Below are 16,241 nucleotides of genomic sequence, written 5' to 3' on the forward strand. Positions count from 1 at the left end.
GGATTACAAACTCAGAGGCATAGAGGCACTGTACGAAGCATAAAATGAGAGGAGTGGGCTGGATGGACAATGAAAGGGCTTGGTGGGGACTCTGGCAAATTATAACATGCGTGTCTAGAAGGGGGGCTTCCCAGGTAGCTCAGACTGTAAAGAATCTGCCTGCAATGCAGGAGACCCGGGTTCAGTCCCTGGATTGGAAAGATCCCCTGGAGAAGGAAATGGCTACCCATTCCAGTATTCTTGCCTGGAGAATCCCATGGACAGGGGAACCTGGTGGGCTCCAGTCCAAGGGGTTGCAAAGAGTCGGACACAACTTAGTGAATAAGTAACAACAGCCTCTGGAAGGACCAGCCAGTTGCTGCCAGGACAATGGAAGATCCAGTGTTGCAAGATCTCCTGCTTCTTTGTTTTTCAAGAGAAGCTAGAAATTCAGTCTTTTATGTGAAATCTCCTGACTCATAAGTATTGGTAACAAATTCAACTTTAGGGGGGAAAGCACTGAATGGGTGAAACACAGGCCATTGGTTTATGAACTCTGACTTATTGTGTGTCTGCCGGAGAAGGCAATGGCACCCCACTCCAGTACTCTTGCCTGGAAAATTGCATGGACGGAGGAGCCTGGTAGGCTGCAGTCCTTGGGGTCGCAAAGAGTCGGACACGACTGAGTGACTTCACTTTCACTTTTCATTTTCCTGCATTGGAGAAGGAAATGGCAACCCACTCCAGTGTTCTTGCCTGGAGAATCCCAGGGACGGGAGAGCCTGGTGGGCTGCCGTCTATCGGGTTGCACAGAGTTGGACACGATTGAAGTGACTTAGCAGCAGCAGCAGCAGCAGCAGCAGCAGCAGCAGCTGTGTGACAGGCACTCTGCTGGGCCCAAACATGGCTTGTCTCTAATTTTCATAACAGCCTTTCTATTCGGGGGTTCTTACCTATGAAAGCAGGCAATAGAAGTCTTTACTGCTCACTAAATTTAGAAAAGGTAAGTTTGGCAGGGAGGACCAAAGGGAGCTCCTGGAAAAATAGACGGAGAGGCTGCAGATCCAGGGACAGGAGTAGGTGTTGGAACCACAGGCCAGGGCACGTCACAGGGACAGTCTGAACCCAGAACAGCATGGGGCAAATGCTGGATCCCAAAGCCACGAAAGAATTCAAAATTCTCTTGGTGTCTGCATTAGTTACCTATGTCTTCTGTAACAAATTGCTGCAAAGTAGGTGACTAAAACAACAGAAACTAATTTTCTCACAGTTCTGGAGACCAAAAGTCCAAAGTTCATATCTCTGGGTTGAAATCAAGGCATCAGGCTGGCTGCATGCCCTCTGGAGGCCCTGGAGGAGAATCTCTTCCTCGTCTCTTCCAGCTTGTGGTGGCTGCCAGCATTCCTTGGCTTGTATCCGCATCACTCCAGGCTCTGCTTCCACAGTCACATTGCTTCCTCTTCTGTGTGTGTGTAATCTTCCTCTTGTAAGGATATGTGCATGGGAGCCCACCCAGATAATCCCAGATAATCTCATTATCTCAAAATCCTGAATTTAATGACTTCTACAATATAAAGTAACAGTCACAGATTCCAGGAATTAGGACATGGATCTCTTTGGGGAACTTATGCCAGCCCACTGCAGTGTCTGGAACATTCCCTAAAGATTCAGAGCTCTAGATTGGGCCTTGTCACAGGCCTGGCCCCTGGCTACCAAGAGGTGGGGAGGAGGATCTGGCCTTCTGTTGCTTCTGCAGTGGGGGACAGGGCTGTGTCCTGCCCCTACTCCTGCCCAGGCTCACATGGGGGTGAATCCTTTCAAGGAAAAGAGGGATTGGGATGCAGACCAAACTATTACTTGCTGCTCCCATCTGCTCTGAGATGGAGACCCAACTCAGATGGACTGGGGTGCACCTGAGTTGTCAGCACCGTCGGGGCAGGGGTCTCCAGGTCGCCCTCTGCAGGAACCCCAGAACTTGGTCTGATGCCTGGCGCCTAGTAGGAGCTCCGTATCTGCTCACAGCTGCCGCCACCAAAGTCTGTGTCTCTCTCAGCTCCTGTTACTACAGCAAGTGGCACCTGGGATGCCGGACGAGTGAGGGGACAAAAGTGTACATTTACTCACAGCTGTGGCATATACTTGCTTGCTGGATCACCACACCATCACCACACCAAAATACCCCTCTGCATGCCCCATTAACCAGAGGGCTAGAAGAACTGTGAACGGTGGACCAAAAAGGAAAAAAAAGCGGGATTAATTTATGAGGCGTTCTGCTGCCTGGATGGCTCATTGCATACCCGTTTTGGCAACGTCGCTCTGTAATGTGCTTCTAGACTTACTGTACTTCGACATCCAGGGGCTCTTTTGTAATATGCCAAATATTCCGCCGTTATTGTTCTAGGCACCTCCTGTTGGTCATTGGGCTAATTTATTTCAGTCGGAATTTCAGGACCAGACACAACTCTTATTACTCACTGCTTCGAAGAGGGAATAAAAGAGCAATTGATATTTGGAAAAATGAAAAATATGTCCAGAAGACGTTGGGCCCTGAGTCCAAGAAGAAAAAAAAAGGTTGGGGGGGGCGGAGCTGGAGGGAAAACTAAGGCAGGCTCACCTCGTAATGCACTCTGTCGTGGCCTGTCTGGGAGACGTGAAGTCTAGATAATGTCTGCAGACAAATGAATTAAGGACGGGGCTCTGAAAATTGCTCAGACACCTGGGTCCTTCCACACATGACTTCAGCTGCCACCTGCAGGAGCAGAGCTGGGACAGATCCCAGTGTGGAGGGCACACCTCCATTAGCTGTGTGTTAAACTGGGACTTGGTTTGGAGGATGAGGGAGAAATTCTGGGGTGGGGGTGTTGAATTCCTGAGGCTGCATGCTCCTGAGTGCACAGAAATGGACCAAGGGATAGAATTCTGGGATGTGACAGCTCAGCCACTCGTTTCAGGAGCAGTAGGATGCTGGATATGAGAAGAGCCCTGGGGACGGGTGTAGAGATGACCTAGAGGCATCCCCGAACCCTGTAAGTGGTCTTTCTAGGGCCAGAAGGGTGAGCATCTCCTTTGCCGCGAACGATGCTGGTGGGTGTCAGTGTAAACTCTGTGACTTTGCTCTTCCTGGAAGTCCTGGTTGAACTGGGGTTTTGGCAGACAGAGGGGCTTCTGAAGATGCCGGAAAGAGGAGGATGGGTTTAGCTCTGCTCTGGCCAAAAAAAGTTGCACAGGATGATGACCACATGTGATCATGAAGGGCATCTACGCTCACCTTGGGCTTCCCTTAAAGAAGCTGTGATGGGAAGTGGTTAGGGTCCCAGGCTGTAGAGCCAAGGGGTCCTGAGAATAGACCTTACCTTCGTCATTCATGCACTGGGAGACCTTGGGCTGTACACTCTACCTTGTAGGCCTCAGTGTCCTCAGCTGTCAAGTGGGGACAAAAATAACTGCCTCACAAGATAATCCTTGTAAAACTCTTCTTTCAAAAAAGATTTTCTGATGTGGACTGTTTTTAAAGTCTTTACTGAATTTGTTACAGTATTGCTTCTGTTTCATGTTTTGGCTTTTTGGCCCTGAGCCATGTGGGATCTTAGCTCCCTGACCAGGTATCACTGAACGTATGCCCCCTGCACTGGAAGGTGAAGTCTTATTCTCTGGACCACCAGGGAAGTCCCTGAAACTCTTGATCCTTAGCGATTATGGTAGTTGCTCCCTTTTGTTGCAGGTTTACTATCAGTTGTGGAATCAAGCCCTTTCCATTCATTCTTTCTCTGTTTTTTCTTTTCTTCGCTAAATCAAGTCAGTCTCTTTTGAAACCCCATGGACCGTAGCCCACCAGGCTCCTCTGTCCATGGGATTTTTCAGTCAAGAATACTGGAGTGGGTTGCTATTCCCTCCTCCAGGGGAGCTTCCTGATCCAGGTATTGAACCCATGTCTCTTGCATTGGCAGGTGGATTCTTTACCACTGAGCCACCTGGGAAGCCCACTCTCTGTTTTACAGATCGGTCAGTTTGTAAGAGATGGAGGGAGAGAGATTGAGACTGAGGGAGATTAAAAGGCTCACCCAAGATCCCACAAATAGGATAGGAATTATGGCCTATTTACCTCCAGAGCCCGAGTTCTTAACATCTACTGTCTTCTAGGAAGATTAGGGTCTTAAAGAGAATTGCTTATAGCAAAAACGTATGTTTTAAAGTAAGAGGAGACATGTCGGTTGGAAAGTCCAGTGCAGTCTCCTTTCCCTATGGCAATGGGAAAGACTGCTGTGTCTCATTCGAGCACAAGTCAAAATTGTTATGGGAACTTATGGGACTAAAAGATCCTTTCAAACAGTAGAGTTAGCCTCCGAGGGGCAGTCCCAAGTGCTTGATAGGGAGGGCAGCACTGTTTGGATATGTTCGGGGTGTGTTTTTCCCCTCTCTGTGCATATTTGAATTTGAGTGAGGTAGATGGCCAAGGGTCCATGAATGCGAAGACCCAGTAAAGATGCTACAAACACGCGGCAGTCCTGGCACACAGCGTCTGTCAGATGAATGTGGCCGAGGATGAGTGTCCGGGGTTGGCAATCAGCCCTCTGAACCGCGCCTCGGGTGGAAACGGCTTCAAGATGAGACCAAAACATCCGTCTGGGATATTTGTGGGCAGAGAGAGCTGCCCCAGTTCAGGCTGCCCTCACCCCTGAACCCTCGGTCCCAGTGACCCCTCCCCAGGGGGCTCTTGAGGAGAGCTGGGGGCGCTCCTGGGAGACCCGCCTCGACCTGTGGGTTGGGAGTCTCAGGCTAAGTTAATAAAAACACAGTGACCAGGCCCAAAACGAGGCTCCTGCAGACCTGGAGCCAGTTTCTTTTTGTTTCAAGATGTTTTGGGTTTTTGGCAATTGGGACTAGAGGAATCATTGACACAATAGCTGCATGACAGGTTGTGCTTTTATAAGGAACACCATGAAACTCTTTTCTGTGTCCAAGACATTTCTTGGGCTTTGGGGATAAGCCTTGCAAACCAGTTCAAAAGAACCTTTGATGGGGTTGGATGGTGGGCAGGGCAGGGTAAAGACGTTGTGTCATGGGCCTATGTGAGATGAACCCACAAGAACCTTGAAGGGTGTGGAGATCCTGGAATCCAGGACACTCTCCATGGAGCAGGTCCTGTAGGCATGGGTGGAGCAGGTGGACGGTAAGCTGTGGAGCCAGGAGACCCAGTTTCCCATCTTTCCTCCAGAAGATTACTCTCTGTGCAACCCTTGTGGGTTCTTCACTTTTCTGTGCTGCCTCAGTTTCCTCATCTGTAAAATGGGAGTGTCATCACTTTCACAGGACCATCATGTGAAGGTAGGGCAAGGGTGGGCTCTCGAGATGGAGTGAACTAGGACCAAGAGTGTCAGGTCGGTATATGACCTCTGTCCTTGCTCTTGGTAATAACAGCAACCACAACAGCCAATGTGATTGGATCACAAAGGGCTAATACAACCAAGCTCTTGATTGTGCAGAATTTAACCAGCTTGATCTCGCTTGATCCTCCCAATCAGTCTCCGAATAGACTTCCCTTTTCTTATTTTGCAGATGAGGAATCAGACACCACGTCCATAACCACCCAGCTGCACCACCTCCCAAGTAGTGTCCACACAGTAAATACCCAAATAAGCAAGTCTAAATTCCACGCTCTATTTGAGTTCTGGCATGAGCCCCACTTTCTTGGTCAAACCCTCAAACCACAGTGATCTCCCTACTCATCTGGCCTGCAGACAGATGTTTAAATTTTAAAAAGCTTGTCAATATTAAAAACGTAGAAGCCTGTGTGTGCAAATCCAGATTTCTGTCTTTTCTTGAGGAATGAGCAATCTTGCCACACCGACCCGCGTTCCTTCGAGATGACACTCCCCTGGTGCTGGCAACTGTCTTCAGATGGGACCTGGACCCTCCTGCTGTTACCAGACTCAGTATGCTACCCGCCTGGCCCTGAAGGCGTGTGGTTTGGTGAATCTTACTCTCTCTTCAGTTGTCTAATTGAGTTATTAGCAAAGACTTCGTATGCACTTTTTGGTCAACCTCTTTTTGGCATCAGCTCCAAGGGGAGAGACTTCTTCTCCATCTTTAGAATCCCTCCTGTCTGGGCTCTTATACCAGCCCCATGATTTATGAGTCTGTTAATTAGATTAACAAAATCAAGTGAAAAGCTCTCTTTTCTTCAAAGACCCCAGATGGAGGTCTCGGAAGGGACTCAGTGACCTCACCGAGGCTGCATATCTCTATCATTCTCCTGGAATGGTGGGGTGGTGGATTGCAAACCCATTCTTATTAAGCACCTCCTGCATACCAAGCATGGTGGAAGGAATCACGCAGATATCTTCTCCCTAAGCCCCCACCATCTCTCTGAGACTGAGGGCAATGTCTCTGTTTCACAGAAGAGGAAAGTCAGACTGGCTTACTGGTGGCACAGTCCGGATTCGAACCTAGGTCTGTTGACTCCCACGTCTGACTCTTTCCATACACACCCTGTTGCCAGGCCCCCTCTCTGCCAAAGAGAAGACCTTTGTGATGTTTTGTGTCCTTGAAGGCAAACCAAAAGAATTCCCTACAATTCACTGCTGGCATTTCAAGTATTGCTTTATGGGTTTTTTGGTGAGAATGCATCCAGGGGCCTATCACCCTTAGTGAAATAGATACTTTTCCAATCAAAGAGTCAAACCAGAACTTGGCTTCTTAGAAAACCACTTGTCTGGAATGCCTGCCAGCAACCAGACAGTCCCACAGTTCAGATTTTAAAAACTGTCTCAAATGTATGGAGAGACCTTTAGGGTGGAGGGTGGGAAAGGCGCATACCTTGCTGTGGAAATATATAGACGCTCAAGTCCTTGGGACTCCTCGGCTGGCCAGAGTCAAGTCAGCCTTTTTGTGGCATTTTCAGGAGTCTCCCTGCCTCACTGAGCCAGAAATGAGCTTTTATTTTATGGGACTTTTCTTTCATGAAACAAAAACAGCAATTAAAGAGAAAAACCTTCTATAAACAAGTGTCTATAGTTCTCGTTTGCTTAACTTTTTCCAACCTTATGAAAAATTGGAACTGAAATCGCCTTCTGAAAGAAGGTTCGGGAAGTATTTTCTTTCAGGTTCATTCAAAATAGTCACACCCCCTTCTCCACCCCTTCCCGAATTCTGATGTTTCCAATGGTCTCCACCATATCCTGGAGACTAATCGTGTGGTGTGTTTTCATTATCTCTCACCACAATTATAGGGACATGCAAATGACTTTGAATAGACCCTCGTCTCAAATCTGGATGGAATCTGAGACCCCAAATGGTCTGAGCATTTAGACTGAAGAGCTTGGTTAGTTCCATCCAAGCACCAGTTTTGGGCGCTGGTTAGGGACTGGTTAATTCATTCCAAACGGTCAACCGAGGATGGTGAGCAGACATAACCTGTGGTTCAGAAAGGTTTCCCTTAACCCTTCCTGAGTTTTGATCTGAGGTTTATACAAACAGAAATTATGTGTGGGGTGGAGTGCAGCCAGGAAGTCTCTGAGAAAACTCCATCTTACACATTTTCTTTGAGACGGCCAGACATAAATCTTTGAGGATATCCGTCTTCCTAACAGAGTGGCTGGATTTTATGATTACTACACCCTGGTTAGATTTTAATGGATAAAATACTTTTTTGAGTCCAAGGAAAGGGCTAGTATTCCCTGAATAGCTAATACAGCCTCTCTAGTGGAAAGGAACAAGCATTTTAAAAATGTTAGAGGCTGCACTACCAAAGGGAGAAGGGAGTTGTGTTGTGTGTGTGTGTGTGAGTGGATGAATAAAAGAATAATACTTTTTCAAATAAAATTTCCCTTCAATTCAGGATTAGCAAGTTGTTTTTTTTTTCTTTTCTGCCTCTGAAATAATAGTGTAAACTGAAAGAGGCTGACTATCTCCAAGGTAAAGGTGAATATGTATTTGTCAACCCAAATGACCCTTCTCTGTGCTCTTATGAAAAATCATTAGTAATAGCAAAATGCCAAAGTTTTGATCCATTATTCGTGCCCAGTCCACAGTACTCACTCTGCTTTTATAACCTCTCCATCTCTTCCTCCATCCCCCTGTCTCCTTCCTCCCTTTCTTCTCTCCTTCCTACAAATATTTTTCCAAGTGCCCACTAACGCCAGGCACTGCCTTAGGTTTTCCTGAAGCCCCTACAGAGGCCGGCCGAGACACTGAGTTTATTAAACTGGCAGAGCAAGAGAGCGTACTGCTCTGAATGTGTCTCATTGTGTCTCAACCGGGGACATTGGAAAAGGATACTGATGGGGACTTGAAAGACGGAGATTTGAGATGCTCTGTTGGGCAATGGGGATATGGGGACAAATGACCCAAATGAACTTCAGGGAGCTGCAGGTCTGCTGAGAGAGGCAGCCTGCAGGCATACTACCACACTATAGTTTAAGTCTTAACAAAAGATACCAAGGAATGTGGAAGAGCACCTCAGCCTGAGATTTATGGAGAGGGACTCCAAAGAAGGCTTCTCCAGGAGTTAAATCACAAAGGAACTCACTAGTAGAGGAAGGCGTGGGGAGAGTGGCACAGGCCGGGGACCGCGAGTGCACATCGGGCAGACTTACTGGGCTACAGGAGGGCCATGGTGGAAGGCAACGTGGTGGAAAGTAGCAGAGATCAGGTCATGATGGACCCTGGATGTCGGGCTAGGCAGCTCAGGTTGTGCACAGGAAGACTATTATGATGGCTTTGGTGAAATATGACAAGTGGAAGCAGAAGTGTTAGTCGCTCAGTCGGGTCCCACTCTTTGCAACCCCATAGCCTGTGGCCTTCCAGGCTCCTCTGTCCACGGAATTCTCCAGGCAAGCATACTGGAGTGCGTTGCCATTTCCTTCTCCAGGGGATCTTCCTGACCCAGGGATTGAACCCAGGTCTCCCACATTGTGGGCAGATTCTTCACCATCTGAGCTACCAGGGAGGAAGAGCCTGCCGTATAAAACACGAGCAGTAAATATGGCTGGACTTCATGGTTCAAAGGGAGGAGAGCTCCAAGCCTGCTCTGCTAATCAGGGAGAGCTTCCAGAGAAGTTGAAGTGGGCATTTTTGAAGAGAAAGAAGGAAGACAGCTTGTGTTATCAGCATAATCGGCATCCAGAGCACAGAAAGCTTGGGGATTCTGAGTGGGGCATGTTGTGAGAATAATTGAGATGCTCACCTGTGCCGGTGAAAGACCCTGCAGACGGAGCTATCCATCCCTTCAACTTGTATTTAGTGAGCACTTACTATTTGCCAGGTGCTGTGCTGGTGCTGGGGAGGCAGCAGTGCCAAAGACAGATGAGGCCCGCACTTTGGAGGAACTCACTTATTCATCCAGCCGTTTGAGCAATATGTCATCCATTCAACCAGCAGGAGTGAGCATGCTTTGAGTGCCTACTCTATACTGGATGCTTTCTCTTTTAATCTATAGGTTCCCCTATACCCCTTTCCCTCCGTAAGTTCCATGTTCAAGAACCAGGGTCTGCTCACCTGTGTGCTCAACACTAGAGCTTTGCTGTCTGCATTCTCTTAGTGCAGTTTAACGTGTTTCTTGTTCCCTATATTTCCCACAAATTGGCAGCCGGTGGAGGCTTGATAATCAGCCTCAGGTTTAATCTGTTTGGCAGCACTGCAGGTGGTGGTGAGTACTTTGTCTGGTTTTGCTTTTTTTGTGATGTTGGCAGTGCCATGGCCATTAATTCACTAGGGATTTGCAAAAGCAGTGATAACCTCGTAGTCTCATTTTGCTGTTACATATTTCCTGGAGTAAATTTTAAGGAGATGCCTCCCCAGTCCACTGACTGGTAAGTGTATACAGGAAAGACAGCTTAACTGTTGACTGTTTCCTTTTGTTTATCTAGTTTGCAAGACAGTAAGCTGGGTCCCTATCTATCCTCCACCAAAAGCAACCAGTTAGTTACTTCAGTTTCTGGTTTGTTTTGTTAGTTTCTGGTATACAGCAAAGTGATTCAGTTTTATCTGTATATTATCACACTCTCATTTATATATATAGTATCATGCATTATCATATTCTTTTCCATTATGGTTTACTATGGTATATTGAATAAAGTTACCTGTGCTATACAGCAGGACCTTGTTGTTTCTCTATTTTTTATATACTCATTTGTGTCTTCTAATCCCAACTCCTAATTTACCCCTCCCCCACCCCTTTTCCCTTTGGTAACCACTGCATTTTTTGCTATCTGTGAATCTATTTCATTTGCATCATATTTTAGATTTCCACATATAAGTGATGTCATACGATATTTGCCTTTCTCTTTCTGACTTAATTCACTTAGTTTGATAATCTCTAGACCCATCAACCAATTAATTTTTTAAATATATAATGACAAATTCATGGATTTAAACTTATTTGATAGATTCCAGTACATTACCACATTGAGCCTTGCTCAAATTGCCCTGTCTTTGACAAATGGGAATCTCTTCACATTGACTTCTTTTTCTTTTTGATACAACTTTAGCAGACTTTGATAGCTTGAAGCTATCTGGTGTTTTTTTTTTTTTTTTTTTTTTTTTGAGATTTCCTGACTCTCTTCTCCCCCGCTTTATCTGTATGTTTTCATTCCTATGTCTGTGTTCTCTTGTTCTGTTTAATTTTGATTCTGTACCCAACAGTTTCTCCTTGGTATGGGGTCCTGTCTTAGAAAGGAGCCCTGTGGGTCCATTTTGAGGATTTGTAGGGGCTAAACTCCGCCAGTCTGTTTAGGCCTTACTGATAATATACTGGCGTGTGTGCTAAGTAGCTTCAGTCGTGTCCAACTCTTTGGGACCCTAGGAACTGTAGCCAGGTTCCTCTGTCCATGAGATTCTCCAGGCAAGAATACTGGAGTGGTTTACCATGCCCTCTTCCAGAGGATCTTCCTGACCCAGGTATCAAACCGGGGTCTCCTGCTTGGCAGGCGAATTCTTTACCATTAGTACTGTCTGGGAAGAAGCCCCTTATTGATAGCACTCATGCTCTATTAGAGTCAGCAAAATCTCTACTAGTTTCAGTTGCCTGAAACTTGTTTTGAAAACTTGTTTTCAAATTGGCCTGCTGCACTTTCTCATGACTGTGTGCGTGCATGCACACTAAGTCGCTTCAGTCGTGTCTCACTCTTGGTGACCCCGTGGACTGTAGCCCGCCAGGCTCCTCTGTCCATGGGGACTCTCCAGGCAAGAGTACTGGAGTGGGCTGCCATGCCCTCCTCCAGGGGAGCTTCCTAGCCCAGGGGTCGAACCTGTGTCTCTTAGGTCTCCTGGGTTGGCAGGCAGGTTCTTTACCGCTAGGACCGCCTGGGAAGCGCTTCTCGTGAATATCTCTAGGCTCTTGTGGGGGCTCTTCTGTATCCAGGGCCATAAGATGCTGTGTTACTTCCTCCTACTTTCTCACAGACGTCAGTGACGTATCGGTCTTAAGGCTGTTGGTATTTAGGGTCCACGGGCATTCACTTTTACTTAGTTCAGTTGTAAATGTTGTTCGTGGGCTTTGGATTTTGCTCGCTAGTTGCTCTGACTGTTTTCATATGGAGTTTTGGGGAAACTGAAACTGCTTCAGTCGCCGCTGCACACCCTCACCCCCATTCTGCCCACCAGAAGCCACATCCACCGTATGTGTTAAGTGCATTAGCTCACAAAAGTCCCACGGGATAGACACAAATTTCCCTCTTTTGCAGAGGAGGTGAGTCTTCGAAGAAGGAAGTGACTTAACCCTAAGTGGCACAGCTGGAATTTGAATCCATGGAATCCTATAATCCTCTATGATGAGATGGCTTCCCTGACCATCATTCATATTTTTAAACATCCAGCAAATACGTAAATATCTATTTTGTTCTGGGCCCTGAACGCAGAACAGGGATAATAGCCATAGTGAACATTAGTATGGAGTACATATATTTCAGGTTTTGTACAGAGCACCTCAGACATGTGATCTCATTAAAACTTCATGACCACCGGCATTATGAATAATTACAGAGGAACAGAGTGAGATTCAAAGAGGTTAATTAATGTAAATCAGATATTGTCCCACTAGCTGGCTTAATACCCTCCAATGATTCCCTCGTATACTAGGAATAAGATTTAAAATCTTTGTCCTGATTTGTACAAACCTACTTGATCTGGCTCTGCTTCCCTCTCTGCCCCTATCTTAGACCATTCTCTTTCCACCCACATGCTTTGACCACCCTGACCTTCTTCAGGTGTTCAGACTCTGCCAACATCATTCTCGTCCCAGCTGTTTGGCTGCCCTGGATGCTCTTCTTGGATATCACAGGGGTGGCTCTTTCTTATGGCTTCAGAGAGACCTTTCCTGACCACCCAACATAAAGTAGACCCTTCGTCATTCTCTGTGACATCAGCCTATTTTAATTCTCTGCACAGCACTATCTTATTTCTTTGTTGATTGTTAATTTATTGTCTCTCTACACTCATTAAATTTCAAAGATTATGAGAGCAGAAATTGTCTTAGCTTTGGTTCTCCTGAAAGCAGAGTCTGAGTCAAGGATTCAGGTCAAGGGTTTGGGAGGAAGCAGAAGGGAGGGAGCAGGAAGAGTAGGAGAGGGAAGAGTAGTCATCAGAGGGTGGGAGCACTATGAAGATTACGCTGTGGCCCGCAGGAGCTCCGTCCCCCTAGCACTGCGGACAAGTATGCGGAGGTCTCAGCGTTGTCTGCCTGAAGGCCAGGAGGCTGCAGGCGGCCTCCACTGGCACTGTTTCGCTGTGGCTGTGGGGAACCCTTGGCGTGTTAACCTCATCCTCCTGAGCTGCATTTGCATAACGTCCAAACAGGCCATTTGGATGTCAGAAAATTTCTCGGAACAGAAGTAGAGCGTCAGGCAGCACACCTGTTAGGCGGGATGCTGCCAGTGTGAGGCCATTTCAGACATTGCTCTTGAAATGTCTGCTGCAGCTGGGGCTGAAATAAAATAGGGAGAACCAGGGGTGCCTGCTGTGGGAACCAGGCTTTTACTGCTCTTTGCAGAATCCTCAGCACTTGCAAGAACTCAGGCATCTGTGCTGAATGGATGCATGGGCTCACTCATGAGCAGTGAAGACAGACTGCTGGTCTCTAAAGTTTACGTTTTTAACTGCCAGGCCACATGGAGTGCGGTCCTTACCCTTCTTAACCTCTCCAATTTGGGCAGAGGGAGGAGAGGCCCATAAGACACATAGAAAATAAATAAAAGTGAGACTGACAAATTCTCAGCAGGAATTCGGGGGAAAGGGAGATGAATTCAGACTAAATGAGGAGATAGGAACAAACCTGTGAATCGTAAGACCAGCTACCACTTTACTGAGCCCCTGCCATTTCCTTGACAAACCATTGCTCTATTTTTTACAACCCTAGAAGAAAAGCACTCAGATTCTAGCTGAGGCACAGATCGTTAGAGGTTCACCCCTGACCACAATGCTAGCAGGAATCTTAGCTGAGGGCTCTCTGGCTTTGGTGCTGAGGTGGTCTCCTTGAGACGTGGAGGAGCTTCAAAGAGGCCTGAGTGTGACCCTTAAACCATCATCCCATCTTGCTCTGAAATCCAGCCCTCGTGGACTGATCCCCAGATGAACACGCTAGGTTGAATCAGACTGGTTTTCTTCCTCCCGATGTTGGGGATTCCATACTCCTTTCTGGAATATCCGTGTTTTCCCATGGAAGGGGGAACAAACTGGGACAAGGACACTATTTGCTACAAGTTCAAGCAGAAGGGGCAGGAGCGCACACTATTGAGCCTCAGATCGGTTGGTGAGGGGCTTGGTGAGAGAGAGGGTGGTTTCTCCTCCTCACTCTGCTCCCCTGGACCACGGCAGCCAGTGTGGATTCAGGTAAGCATCTGCACTTTGGGAAGTCAGTTCCTACTGGATTCAGCCGCTGCACCGTCCTGAGGTCCACCCATCACTAATTTTCATATGAGTTACATTAAAGAGTCTGATGGGAAAGTATGTCTTGGTTTAAAAATAGAATAATACAACAATAAATCAAGGAGAAAAAGCAAACTGAAAAAAAAAATGCAGAAAACAGATGAAAAGAAAAAGGAAAAAGTGAACAGTATAAAAACACCCTCCATGCCAGGCACTTCAGATGTGATTTCCTGTGGCCTGCACTTTGAAAAGCCTGCTGTTATACCATGTGCTACATCTGAAGGCCAGCGGGGCAGACACAAAGGGGTGTTGAGACTTGGAGGCAGCGGTGACATCTGACCTGCTGGAGCTCCAGACGCGCACACTGAGGACACGTCAGAGGATTTTCCGTCTGGGGGAACTGAGCCCTGTGGGCCCGCCCCACCCACCCTGTGCCCACCCTGCTCTGACACACTTCCTGTTATGGGCAGCGGGGCACATAGTGGGGCTACGGGAAGAGGCCAGGGCCCTGGCTTCCCTGGGGGCTGGGGCAGACGACTTCAAAAGCTGCGTCTGGCATGCAGAAAAATGATTTAAAAGTGAACTTGGGTGGCTCCCAATACGACCCACTCCAAGTAAGTAGAAAGAAAACATACATTATCTCATGGTAAAGAGCAGGCTTCTTTTAAGGCACTGCCAGTTATTTATGAAATCCTAACTTATAGCTGAGAAAAGCAACTCCCCCTGCCCCTCCAACAATCCTAGCAACTGCTGGCAAGGCCAAAAGGACATAAACATGATGTCAGGGCGCTAATTCCAAACTGGCCAGGATTGCATGACAAATTTGTAATTCTAATTAACCAGAATCTCAAATGTATGCCCCAGGAATATACTGTCTGCATCAGAGATGCACTTGTCTGGTATTAAATTATGCCAAGGAAGAAGCAAAATAAACATCTTTTCCAATAGGTTGATTTGGAATGGGTGAGAGGTGGTAGTATGTGAGTGGAAAAAAATAACATTTCAATAACATGAGAGAAAAAAAGAACAAATCAAGACGGCACTGATGCAGCCTGTGAAATTGTCCAGTTCAGATGTTTCTCTGGCACTGAGGCGTTCTCTGTGCATTATGGGAAGTGGAAGGCGCGCTGGGGTGGAGCATGGGTGTGAATGGAGAGGAGCTCAGAGCCCTGTGAGCACCTGACCCAGATGGGCCTGAACCTGAGAAGTGTCCCGAGATGGATTGGGATCTTATTTATAAACCACTGAAATATTTCTGGTTTGCCAGGCAAGAAATTGGCAGCAGGCATCCTCTAAATGTGTGTGTGTGTGCAGGCACTCACATATGTGTGTCCTGGGCATCAGCTGGAAGCCAGCTGCACTTGGTTAGTAATCTCCAGCATGCCCACAAACATGCATGTGACTGAGGGGATAGTATGTTATTAAGAAAATGTGATTTGTTAACACCATGCTGTGGATCCTGGCTACTTTTGCCATCCCTCTGTGCCTTGGGAATGCTGTCTTGGGAGGGGTGATGCGTGGGCTGCCTGTTGAGTCTGGGCTTTAGAAGACAGGAAAGGGGTGTGGGGAAGAAATGTGCTCAGAACTCTGTCCCCTTCTCACTGCACTGATTCCACCCCAGGGAGGAATAAGAAACCCACATGGCCAGCAGTCTAAATTTCAGAAACTCCCAATTTCAAATCTTCTGAAGAGAGGAAAAGAAGGGACGAGGCACAGACTGTTGAACCTGAACTGCACGGAACCATGCAAGGTGGTATCATTACATCTGTTCCCTTCTTACAGACAGAATTATTAATGAAACTCAAAACCAAAATAGAGGTATCAGTGGTAAGTGCTAGAGGCACTGTCATTATGAGTGTTGTTTTATTGAGGGAAGCAAAAGCTTTCCACCCTAAACTGTCCTTTGAATTGGCCCTGCCCTGATGTCTGTAATGGACATTTATCGTTGCCTTGGGTTAGGCATTGAAAGTTCATGTTCAGTTGCAAATCCAACCAGAGAGGAGGAAACATGTTAAGGCATGTTGTATGTAGCTGCTCATCCAGCATGGCACTAAGACAAGATTCTTAAACTTTTGGAGTCATCGAACTCTGATGTGCCGTGATAAAATGTACATTCACGCAAAATTTATTCCTAATTCCGTGGCATGAAGGCATCCATCTACATGGGAGTGCAGGAACCGCATGGTAAGTTCTTTTTGTTCCTTAAGTTGGGGATATGGACTAGATGCATTTAGAAAAATGTTAGGAAAGGTCAAGGGCAATACATGTAGCCTTGCACGTCAGATGAACGTGCTGAGGCACAGAGAGGTTAAGTAACTGTCTCAGAGTCACGGAGCCAATGAATTCTAGAAACAGGACTAGAATGCAGGGCTATTGGGCCCATTATCCACGGAGTCAGGACA

The sequence above is a fragment of the Oryx dammah genome, unplaced genomic scaffold (genome assembly GCF_014754425.2).
Source record: "Oryx dammah isolate SB20612 unplaced genomic scaffold, SCBI_Odam_1.1 HiC_scaffold_20, whole genome shotgun sequence".
In the NCBI taxonomy this organism is placed as follows: domain Eukaryota; kingdom Metazoa; phylum Chordata; class Mammalia; order Artiodactyla; family Bovidae; genus Oryx; species Oryx dammah.